A 12,468-nucleotide genomic window follows, 5' to 3' on the forward strand; every position below is an offset into this window, starting at 1 on the left:
CTGCTGCCATCACAGGCCACTGCACAGAAACAGTGAAAGGTGCCCACGTCTGCAGAATGCTGATACAAAAGGAATTCTCCTCAGCCTGTTGACTTCGTTCAAAGCAATTTCAATTTTCTTCTGTGAAATTATTTTCCTCGCCAAACTAACTAGCATCTGTAGTTGCTACACAAGTTACTATTAATGCTTCTTAAAGGCAGAGGTAGTTCTTTTCTACAGGGAAGGTTATTTTAATTATAATATTTTAAAAACAATTTTTCAAAAATCAATTTTTCGTTTGATTTGTATACAGATGGCTTAGTCAAACCCCATATGTAACTGGAATATGTTTCTGAAAATCAGAGGTTTTTTGAATCTTCATCTGAGCCAGATTTCTAAACCTTGGGATGTATGAGATCAGTAAATTGCAAAAGAAATTACTGATGAGGTGAACTTTCCCCTGTTGCCAGCTCTGTAGTCAGAATGGTTAGATAGTGTGTAATACATTGGTTATCTGACTATAAATAGATAGCCTGAAAAGAAGTTTTACAACATGAAATGTAAATGTTAACGTGATTTTACTTGAAATGAAGAAAAAAAATATGTATCATAGTGCTGTGCAGAATAGTAGCAAATTTAATTTCTTCATTCTACAGGAAATCATCCTCAGGATGCTCAGACTTACAAAAAGATTGGAAACTGCAGGAGTGACTGGAATGAAAGCCAAGGAGACCCGACAGGCTATAACTCCTCCACAAGGTTCAACGGCATGTAAGTCGTGACATGTCTAAGGTTTTCTAAAAAGTAAAGGCACATACATCAGACTTCATCTGCCAATTGTAATAAAAATCCTGATCACTGAATTGAAAGAAGTAGGAAGAAAGTGGTCCAAATGGCAGTGCCTAGTGTAGGCCCCTAATTACTAATTCAATTAGTAAGTCTGTGAATATGCAGACAGACCAGAAAGAACTGCCTTCTTAAGGCCCTGCCCTCTCAGGGTGTGTAGGAGCAGCAAGCAAGCTCTTTGGCTCAGTTATAGAGAAAACAAGCATCCATCCTGGCCCCATGAAACCTTCTGTTAGACCTCACGGATGATCCTCATCCTCTCTCTCTATTTCCACAAGTCTTCGTCCACGCTGTTCAAAATTGCTTGAACCTCCTTCCTCCTGAGGCGGGTGCTGCTGTCAGCTCAGTCTGTCATCTGCTTTGTCCCTGGTTGCGTGAGCTGCCCTGGCTCCTGCCCCAGAGTGACTGCTGACAGCTCAGGAAGATTTCACAGCAGCATATTGCATGTGCTTTCTGCTGTGTGTTTCACCAGCACGGTCATTTTGGCATACTGATAAATGCAATATAGTCCAGTTAGATCTGAAGTTTAGCTTCCTGCCTAGGGAATCAGACATGCTTTTGGTGTCTCTGCTCTAGAACTGAAGGTAAGCGTGAAACACTGGATTAAGAAATGATGGGGATATAATCATGGGAAAATGGTGGTATCTCTTTGCAGTGCTTATAGGTGATGCTCTCCAGTTAACATCATTTATGTGAACAGAAGAAGAGCCGTGAGTTTAATGGGGCATCATTTGCTTGCAAAATGTCACTGATGTCTTGTCTTCTCTGCAGGATTCCAGAAAAACAGAAAACTGTTCCATCTATAGGATTTTGTGTGTTAGGTGGTTTGTTTAAGAAGTATTGCTTTCCTTCTTTAAAGAAAGTTTTTCACTACAGAAATTATCATGAAAAAAGAGATTTTTCTAGGCAGTACTCTGTGCCCACGTCTCTGGGGGATGCCCATGGGTGTCAGTGGCTGTGTCTCATTTGCTGCTGTCACCCAAGAGTTGCATGAACTCCCTGAGCTTATTTCCCACATTGAAGTAAAAGCTGTAGCTGTGTGATGGACTTTAGGTATTGGTTGAGTATGGGCTTAGATTTGGACAGCTAGGGGTGACTATATATCTTATTACTGATAAAACCTGTACAACAGCCAGGCAGCTTTGCTTTTGGCTTCTGTCATTCTTAGAATGACCTCGTTTTTGAGGAAATAATCAGAGAAGCCAGAAGCTCAAGCATAAATATCTCATGAATCTGGCTTCTGGGATTTGTAGACAATACCACTCTGACATTTTATTATCAATAGTAATTGGACACATACAAAATACAGATGCTTCAGCTTCCCTTTTACTGTGTAGTGCTTTGCATTATTTACATGTGGCTAGCACGGGTAGTTCAGATGCTCGTTACAGTTTGTACATCTACAAACCTTTTTAAAATTAGAAACACCATTCATTAGCAAAGACACCCTGCAGCATGTCATCATTCTTCCAGTTGTTTTTTAACTCCTCGAAGCTGCTGTTTAATCTCCCTGAGCATAGAAATAAACAGATCCTCAACCACTGCATTTCTAATTAGAAGCACAGGGGCAAGTGTTTATCAGGCAAGAAAGGTATGATTAGGAAATAGTACTGAATACTTTCCAGAGCTTTTTCCTAGCTACAACCTTTCCCACACCTCAATCATCCTTTGAGGAAATGGCTGTTCTAAGTATAAAAGAGAATTTTTTGTCTGATGCTTTTCAAAGCAAAGACACTTTTAGGGGCATCTAAAAGGGAGGTACTGTTTCAGACATTACTTGGCTGCTGCCTCCTGACATGTCCTGGTGCTGTTAAACGTTTCACATCAGTTTTCCCTGTGGTGCCAGCTTGTGTACAAGCTTGATTCAGTCTAAAACAAAGTGACCCGTGCAGTAGAAAAGATGGTGTGTCAAGTGAAGGTGATCTGTGGCTGGGTGGAAATGATGCTGCTCCAGGGAGGAGGGTGGAGAGAGCACTCCTGGCTGCAAGGCACAGTGCAAGGCTGAGCAGCAGCTGAGAGGCTGCTTGGAGGCAGGTGCTGTTTGGAGTGAGGTAGGGAATGCAGGCACGAACAGAAGAGCAGGGCGAAGCTCTTCTGGTTTTGTTTGCTCTGAGAATATTCTCTCTTTGTTCTTTAAGAAAAAAAAAAACAAAAACCAGCAACCAACCAACAACATTTTCTGGCTTTAAGGGCCCCATACTTCAGGCAGATTATTTTAAGGACCTGCTTTTCCATGTTAGACTGTATTTCTATGTTTCACAACTGCACTGGGATGAGTGTTGCATGTGGCTCCTGGGGTTTTCCAGCACGTGGTGAGGGTGTTCAGCAACTTGCCTGTGACTTTTCTCATGCTGACTGCAGGCAGGGAGCCGGACAGAGCCCGTGCCATTTGTCAGAGGTCAGCCAGCCCTTCCCAAAGCCAGAGTGCAGTGCACAGAGGCACCCACAGCCTCTGCACAGCTGAGAGCTGCCCTGACACACAGCCAGAGTGCAGCTACATTTTAAAGCTGAGCATTCATTCCTCTTTAATAACAGTTAAGTGGGGAAATGCTGTCTTCTGGAAATGCTTCCCCTCTCTTAGCAAATGCTATGTAACATATAATTTTTACAGTGATTTGTAGCGTATTTTTACTCATGAAATAGAACCCTTTTTTTTTTACTCCTCCTTAATCATAGTGGACAATTTTGTGGAGAATACAAATTTTTCCATTCTCAGACTCCAGGCTTTATTTTTTTTTTCCTCCCTTATTTCCTTCTGCATTAATTATCCCTCCTAAAAATAGAGAGGTGGAGTCCAAAAATATACAGCGGAGCCTTAATGGAAGGTTCCTCGCAGGGAAGCCAACAGCCAGTCCTGATTTATTCACCTGGTCTTGTTGTTTACACTGTCCCACCCTCTGCAGGGTTCCTGTTCCCTGGGTTCGCCTCTGTTTTCTCACTCGAGTTATCCAGTTGAGGGCACATGAAGGTGAAACCACCACTCGCTCCTCAGGGGAAGTTGTAAAGTTGGGCTGTGCTGTGTCTGCCTTCAAGCCTCGGCCTCGCGGGCTCCTCTCCTGCAGGAGGAAGGCAGACGTGGGTTGGTGCTGAGAACCTGCAGCCTGCCCTGCTGCCCGGCTGTGCCAGCACTGAGCTGCTTTGTGACAAACTGTCCTGCTCCTCCCAGCCTGCCGTGCGCTGCAGTGTGAATGGCGGCTGCTGCGTAGGAAAGCTTGGAATTTTTTGGCTACTTCTAGAGTTTACAAAAAGGCTGCATTTGGAACCAACCTTTCTAATACCTCGTGACTTCATGGGATGTTATTGTCTTATAATGCAAAGGACTTGAGATAGTTCTTGGCACAGTAACGGAGGTTAAAGAGAGAGAAACTGTCCTTTGCTTGGGTTTGATCAGCAGTGAATTCTGCAGTTTGGCATAGGAAGTCTTGATGTAGCCTGGCCTGGGTACCAACCTAGCGGGGTGCCCAGTTCATCGTTCCCCTTTGCAGAGATTGTGATGCTGTCACGCTGACTTCTGGATGTGTGATATGAAAACAAGGCTGTGGTCTGCAAGCTTCCAAATGTGGTATTTTGAGAGACTCCCAAACTGACTTTTTTTTTTCCAGAGGGTGGGGCACGAAGCTTGAGAGAAAAATTGCAGGGTCTTTGAAGTGAAGAGCTTTGAAGTTTAAAAAAGCTAGCAAATTCCTCTTGCTATTCCCTGTCTGTGGAAAATCTGGAAGGTAAGACTTTTAACCAAAGCAGCAGGACAAAATATTTTAAAGGAACAGACTGGAGAACTGCAGCATTTATGTTTTAACTGTTCGTGCAATGGTGGAGGTGACCTTGATTCAAAAAGTGTGCACCACAAAGCCCTGTCAGTCTGTTCCTTGTTTCTATTCCACTTGGAGGCTTTGAGTGTTCTGACGTAAAACACGTGTGTGGTGAAAGGGGGAGGGAGGAATTTCTCTCTTCCCGTTGCTATTGTGTTTTGTTTTGTTTTGTGTCTGTTCCGTTTGTCTCCAGGATCAGAGAAACGACTCAGTAAGTTATCTCCACAATAGGAAAGCATGGGAAAATGCAAACATTGGTCTCTTAAGGACGCACAGTACTGTTTATTACGCATTGGCGTATCTCACCATTCAGTCAGTTGGAAATGCCACCACAGGAGCCATTGTACTCCTTCCTCCAGAGCTCCTTTTGGATTTTGTACCTTAGCCCTTTCTTTTCCTCTCTAGAAATTGCCCTACTCCATACACTGATCTTAGTCCTCTGAACTTCACCTTTCCCATTTATTGCTGCTTCTTCTCTTTCCCATATTATTTCATGTCATTGCTCTTACTATGCTGTCACACACCTGAGACTATCCAAGCACCATCTCTTGTGGTCTTGAACGGGCTCTTTTTTCTCAGCGGTGTCCTCATGTCCACCCTGCTCTGCCTAACGAGTGAGGGCTACTTTACAGTCTAAGTCGTGTCATATCAGCACAGCTAAATCACCTCCAGTTTTAGGTTGGACATCTTGACATGTTAGGCAGATGTTAGGCAGGGAAGATAAATCTTCCATATTTGCAGTGCACAGTATAAGTTGGTGATGTTGAGTCCCAAGAGTCAAATGCTTTAATAGCAGCACTTCAGGATACCTGCACAACTCTTCAGTGGTCTTCCTGTAGTCTGAAGAACGTGGAAGACAGGGGTCCACTTCAGTTTTCACTTCCAACTGACTTATGTGGGCTTCTTGCCAAAGCACATGTAATGATGGCAGGATCCCAGCCTTTCGTCCTGATGGAAGGCAGCCTTCTGATGTTAATACTTCTATACACATTATTACTGACTTGCTAAGTTAATTATTTGTGATGTGAGTGATAAGGTGGCAAAGGTGTGATGTATAAACTTGGGGACGGTGTGATTTGAATTTCCTGGTCTACAGACAGCACTTCTGTTTGCATAAACAACCCACGCAGAAAGAGTATTGCCTGGACTTGGCCCCTGTGAGGGAAGCAGTAGCATGCACCGTGGGCTGAGGTACACGAAGCGCTGCAAGTGTGGCTACGCCTGGGCCCCACGGTGCAGCCCTCTGCAAAGCACCCTGCGGGCACCAGCCCAGCAGGCTCAGACCTGTTGCGGTGCACTCCAGCAGGCATGCTATCCACTGACGCAGGGAACACGTGTCAGCTAGGCAGAGACCTGCCAACAGGAGCCCTTCAGCCCTGCCCCTTATGCCAGCCTCTCTTGGCCTATTGAACATTTGTTCTTGGCAGCAGGAGCCGTAGATTAAATGTAACTCCTGCAGGTGCCAGTCAGGTTGGGCAGGTTGATCCTTCATTTGCAATTATGATGAGGCAGCAATTACACAACAGAGCTGCTTTTTCTTGGTGAGGTACAGTTATTAGAGGAATGCAACGAGGAAGGCTAAGGCCTTCTTGGAATTAAACCTTGCGAAGGAGGGCAAGGGTAATGAGAGATATATATTTTTTTTAAGAATGTCAACAGTAAAAGGAAGACTAGGGAAAATGTGGGCCCCCTACGAAATGAGGTAGATGCCTTGGATCCCACTAACAGGAGATGCTGAGAAGACAGGGATTGTGAATGCCTTCTTTGCTTCAGTCTTTAATGCTAAGACTAGTCCTCAGCCCCAGACCCTGGAAGTAAGAGAGAGAGTCTGGGGAATGGAAGACTTCCAGTGGTGGAGGAGGATCTGGTCAGAGAGCCAAAATCAACACACGTCAATCCATGGGCCCAGATAGGATGCACCCATGTGTGCTGAGGGAGCTGGCAGAGGTCATTGCTGAACCACTCTCTATCTAATCTTTGAAAGGTGTTGGTGAGCGGGAGAGGTTTTAGAAGACTGGAGGAAAACTAGTGTCACTCCAGTCTTCAAAATGGACAAGAAAAAGGATCTGGGAAACTACACACCTGGAAACGTGGTGGAACACTTTTTTCTGGATACCCTCTCTAAGTAATTGGGAGAGAAGAAGGTTATCAGTAGTCAACATGAATTCACAAAGGCAAAATCATGCTTCACCAACCTGGTAGCCTTCTGTGATGTCACCATAGCTGGGGAGATGGGGGAAGAGTAGTGAATGTTGTCTACCGTGATTTCAGAGAGTCATTTGACACTGTCTCCCACTACATCCTTGTTATGAAACTTAGAGAGTGTCAGATAGATGAGTAGACGGTGAGGTGGATTGAGAGCTGGTTGACTGGCAGAGCTCAAATAGATGTCATCAGTAGTGCAGGATCTGGTTGGAGGACTGTAACTAGCAATATTGCCAATGGGTCAGTGCTGAGTTGTCTTCAGCGTCTTCATCAACAACCTGGATGAAGGGATAGAGTCCACCCTCAGCAAGTTTGCTGATGATACAAAGCTGGGAGGAGTGGCTGACACACCAGAAGTTTGTGCTACCATTCAACAAGACCTGGGACAGACTGGAGAGCTGAGCAGGGAGGAGCCAGATGAGGTTTAAGAAGACCGAGTGTAGAGTCTTGCACCTGAGAAAGATAACTGCATGCATCAATCCAGTTTAGGGAATGACCTGCTGAAGAGGAGTTCTGTGGAAAAGGACCTGGGTGTTCTGGTGGACAATAGGTTAGCTGTAGCCAGAGTGTGCCCTGATGGCCAAAAAGGCCAATGGGATCCTGGGGTGCATAAAAAGAGCATGGCCAGCAGGTCAGGGGAGGTGATCCTCCCCCTCTACTCTGCCCTGATGAGGCCACGTTTAGAATACTGTGTTCAGTTCTGGGCTCTCCAGTTCCAAAAAGACAGAAATCTCCTAGAAGGAGTCCAGCAGAGGGCCACAGAAGTGATAAAGGATCTGGAACATCTCCCACATGAGGAAAAGCTGAGTAACCTGGATCTGTTCAGCCTGAGAAAAAGAAAGGAAAGTTCTGATTAATGTTTGTAAATATCTGAAGAGAGGTGGGAGGCAAATGGAAAGGCCAGGCTCTTCTCGGTGCACAGCATAGGACAAGCAGTAATGGCCTAAAACTAGAATGTAAGAAGTTCCATACAAACATGCAGAAGAACTTCTCTTGATAAGTGTGATGGAGCACTGGAATAGGTTGTCCAGAGAGGCTGTGGAGTCTCCTTCTGTGGAGATATTCAAGACCTGCCTGGATGCCTACCTGTGTGACCTATTGTAGGGAACCTACTTTAGCAGGGGGTTGGATTCAATGATCTCTTGAGGTCCTTTCAACCTCTGCAATTCTGTGCTTCTGTCATTACAGGCAGTAACTGTTGAGGTTTTGTTAGCACTGTTCCTAGACTTTTGGGGTCTGTTCTTGCCTAAAACCCCACTCAGGTTTTCTCAATCTCTTTTCCACCTTCTTTTCTTCTCCAGATTTGTTCAATGTAATCTTGTTCTCTCAATTGCCCACAGCACAAATTTGACTCCCAAAGCCCTTGTTAAGTCATGCTCAGGTATCTGGGCATTGAGACTCTTCCTTTGTTTGGTGTATGGGTTAAAAAAACTATTAAAAAATCCTTCTCTCTTTAAGGACTTAGCTGTGCCAGCAGTGCACTGTAGCTAACTTGACATATGTGCATGAATTACTGTTCGACATACCTCCCTCCTATACTGCTCTTAGAAGAGATGATGTGATCCCCCCCACTGGAGATGCTGACTAGCTTGGTTGTTCTGGAATTCTTGAGGAAGCCTCACATGTATTTATTCTGGTGCTCCAGCCTTTCTGGTCAGCTGCTAGAAACAATCAGCTTGTCTCGTTTTCCTTGCCTCTTTTTTATTCCAACGTGTCTTCTGTCTTTTCTCTTTCTGTTGACTGTGTTATTTGTATTTATGCCATTTTAATCTCTTGCAGAAAACCATCAAGGCATGTCACGGATGTGTCTCCTTGAGCAGCTGGAGCAGTAAACCATAAGGTGAATCACTCCAAAGGTACACAGATAAATGTAAACACAAAATTCTCATCTTAATGCTAGCAGCGTTATCTCTTTTCTTCTGAACTGATGGACTGCTGCCAAGTCTGTGAACATCTGATGACAAGTGCTGAGTCACAGGCAAGACAGAAACCCGTATATTTAGCAATCCAAGAGGAGCAGTTTCTTTTGTGGATGACAGTGTGTTAACATGTACGTTGCAGAGTGTGAATGTCTGGGTGGGGAGGCACATAACATTACAGTACTGAGGCAGCAATCTACACTTAAGCTGAGAAGACATATCCTTTCAGAAGAATTTGTTTCTCTTTTCCTCATTCCAGAAAGTTCAAAAATATCACTCTCCACCCATAGGAATGATTTAGCAGAAAGCAACTAAGCTTCTGAAGCAGCTGCCTAGCCGACTTGTTCAAGGACAAAAATTGAACTAGGCAGGTCTGAAGCTGAAGAAGTTCAGCCATCAGACTGATAGGCAAGGTATGCAAGGGAACTTCAACTCACTTTGATACTAGATGCTTTACCAAGGCTTTTGCCTGAGGATCCTCACAACCTTGAATTACCCAATTATAACACAGACATGCAGAATAAACAGATAGAAACCACATCATGCTGATGTTTGAAGAGAAGAGTGAAACATACCCACATTTTTCTGCTGGATACAAGCATTTTGTTATCTGTTTCAGTGAGGGTTCACTAATAGAATCAAAGCTGTCCACTGCGTGCCCAAAGAGTATGTTGCTCTTAGATAAAAATTACTGCATAAGGACTGCATTAAGATATTTAAGCCTTTATGTGATTTAGTTAGGTCCTTTCTTTGGATAAATTATACAATGGCAGTTGCTTATAGACACACAGAGATATACAAGCTGACTGGTGCATAATCAGAGATGATGAATGGCACTGACAGTTCAACACGGTAATAAACACATGGGGAAACATCTTATTAAAGATAATGCCTCTCTAGGTTATTTGCTCTGAACCATTTTAATCACTCATTCTCAAGAAAATGTATTGATTTTTAAAGTGATTTCCAGAGTTGTTCCTAGCTTAGTGTGGATATTTTAGCCTTCACCTTTCAACAGTAGTCTGCTCTTTCAAATTGTTTTTGAGTTCAGATATAGCATTGCACAGAGAGTTAATCACCATAGGGAAGAAAATTTTTCTGAGACTGTGGTGTTAATTCCCAAGGGGACAGGACGTATCTGCTAAAGCCTCATGTATTTGAGGAATTAACTGAGTCACTTGTGCTTTGATTTCATCATCTTTGAAATGAGAAAAAGAAAATGTCTTGGAGCACTGTGAGATCAGGTTAGTGCTGTTTTGACAGGACATTGCCACTTCTGGCAATGTGCAAAGAGCTGAGCTTTGAAAGAAAGGATGGTTGATTCTTCAATTGGTGCGCATTTATCCCATAACTATCTTATAAAGTAAAACACAGTATGCACCAGTCTTGAGAAAGGAGTTTCACTGTGTAACTCTAAAATACCAGTTAAAACAAAAAAATTGCAAAGCAAATATCACATAAATGTTTTCTCAGTGGTTTTAAAAGAATCCCATTTTAAACAGTAGCACTGGCTAAAATTTAAACAGATATTGAACTCAAACTAACAGCAGGAATAGTACCTAGTTGGGGTATTAAACTGGTAAAGAGAACAAAATTATAAGAAAACCAACATTTCATATAACAAATTTTATTTTGCAAAATGTAAACGTCACTAACCATGCATACATGTTAAGACGATGCTTTACAGTTGTTAATTTTCTTCCTTTTTCCTTTTTTTACTGTTGTTGTATAGACATTATCACAATATATAATCTATGAAGTACAAAATACGTAAAAAGTTACAGCAGAGCAAGTATAGATGAAATATATAACTGTACAACTGTAATACTTCAATGTAGTGATTTATAGAGTTGAAAGTGACCCATGAAAGTATTCATGTGCTGTAGACAGAACTGTCCAGGAGAAGATGAAGATGACACCAGTAACGTTACAGTTCCCGAAAGCTGAAAATACATATGTAAACATGTGCACACTTACTGGCACGCACATTGTCACCCACAGAGGCAGGCACACGTGAATAAGCACATGTGCACGTGCACACACATCCCCCACAATGCATATACACGTAAGGAACTACAGCTGTAACCAGAGATGAAACTAAACCACAAATCTCAAAAAAAGCCAACCCAATCCAGATTCAAACTTTCCAAAGGCAGTGGTGTTTGGATCTAGGATTTTGGTTCAGACCCATCGCTAGTTAGAATGAAATGGATACCTATTTTTGCTCTGTAGACATCCCTTCATTATTCTGTGTGTAGTGCATACATACTGCTGTGTATTTCTGTATACACACACACACATACTATACAATACACATATATACATATATGTGCATACACTTAAAAAATTCATATTAAAAAAATCATATACCAGTAGGTGAATTTTTGCATTCTCTATTCTGGTTTATGAGCTAAACAAGTAGAGTTTGTCTATTTTCTACTGCCTAAGGCTAGAGCTTTGTAGAACCATAGAACAGCTTGGGTTGGAAGGGACCGCAAGGATCATGAAGTTCCAACCCCTCTGCCGCATGCAGGGCCACCAACCTCCATATGTAATGCTTGACCAGGCTGCCCAGGGCCCCATCCAACCCAGCCCCAAACACCTCCAGAGGCATCCACAACCTCTCTGGGCAGCCTGCTCCAGCACATCACCACTTTCGTAGCTAAGAGAAAATTATCTTCCAAAATGTTGAAAATACAGATGTTCCTCATACTGTTCACTGATACAGACTGTATGTTAGCACCCAATGCATGAACAGATGGTGTGAGGGAGTAAAACAGCACCTGAAAGTCAGTTTGTAGGCATCACCTGGTGAAATTAGTAAATCAAATGGCAATGGAAAGGCAAGCTTTAGTATGCAGAATTCATTTTTCTTATTCTTTATAAATTGTATTCCCCAAAACAAGAATGCATTTCACACAGTGCAAATCCTAGAACTCTTGGGAAAGAAAACCAGTTTGAATGTGAATGCCTTGAAACAGGTAAGCTCCTCAGACAGCCTTTTCCTGTCTGACTGCATGAAAAAAGAAAAGCACTGAACTTCTGGATAGAAGGCAATGAGGTTTTAAGGGTGTACACATGCTCACAGAACTAAAAATTATTGCAAGTATTAATGCAACACTCAAGGTTGGGTACAAACGAGAATTAGGTGTTACCAAAGACAGGCTTCCGATGTTTGCTTATAAATATGTACTTCTGCAGTTATGTAACGTAAGCAAATGCTATGCATGTATTACAAGAGCAAAGAACAAGTAGTTTGCAGATATAAAGAATTCTCACAATAAAATCTAGCTGCCTGTGGTTTACCAGGACTGCTTTATAAGGAGGATGAAAAAGGAATCCTGGGCACAGGATGGGGTTAATGGAATGAGTTTCTAAGGGCAAGTCTTGTATCAGCAAAAAAAATTGCTTAGACATCTGGAGGACATTAATACTCCTTTCATTTCTGTTTTCATGTACTACAGTTAACATCTTGACCCAATGCTAAGACCTGAGCTGATAGTTTGGATGGAGGTTGTTGAGTGTCTTCATTTGCAATTGGATGGTGATAGTAAGGTGGTGATTTTAATGTGCACTCTTTTTCTATAGCAAAGCAGATCAGCTCAGATCCTGAAAGGAAGCTAGAATCATGGCTGAAGAAAAGGAAAGAAACTCTTGGAGCTTTTTAATATGAATAAACCCATTCCTGGGTTCTGAAATTAAAAAAAAAA

The sequence above is a fragment of the Meleagris gallopavo genome, chromosome 12 (assembly GCF_000146605.3).
Source record: "Meleagris gallopavo isolate NT-WF06-2002-E0010 breed Aviagen turkey brand Nicholas breeding stock chromosome 12, Turkey_5.1, whole genome shotgun sequence".
Taxonomy (NCBI): Eukaryota; Metazoa; Chordata; class Aves; order Galliformes; family Phasianidae; genus Meleagris; species Meleagris gallopavo.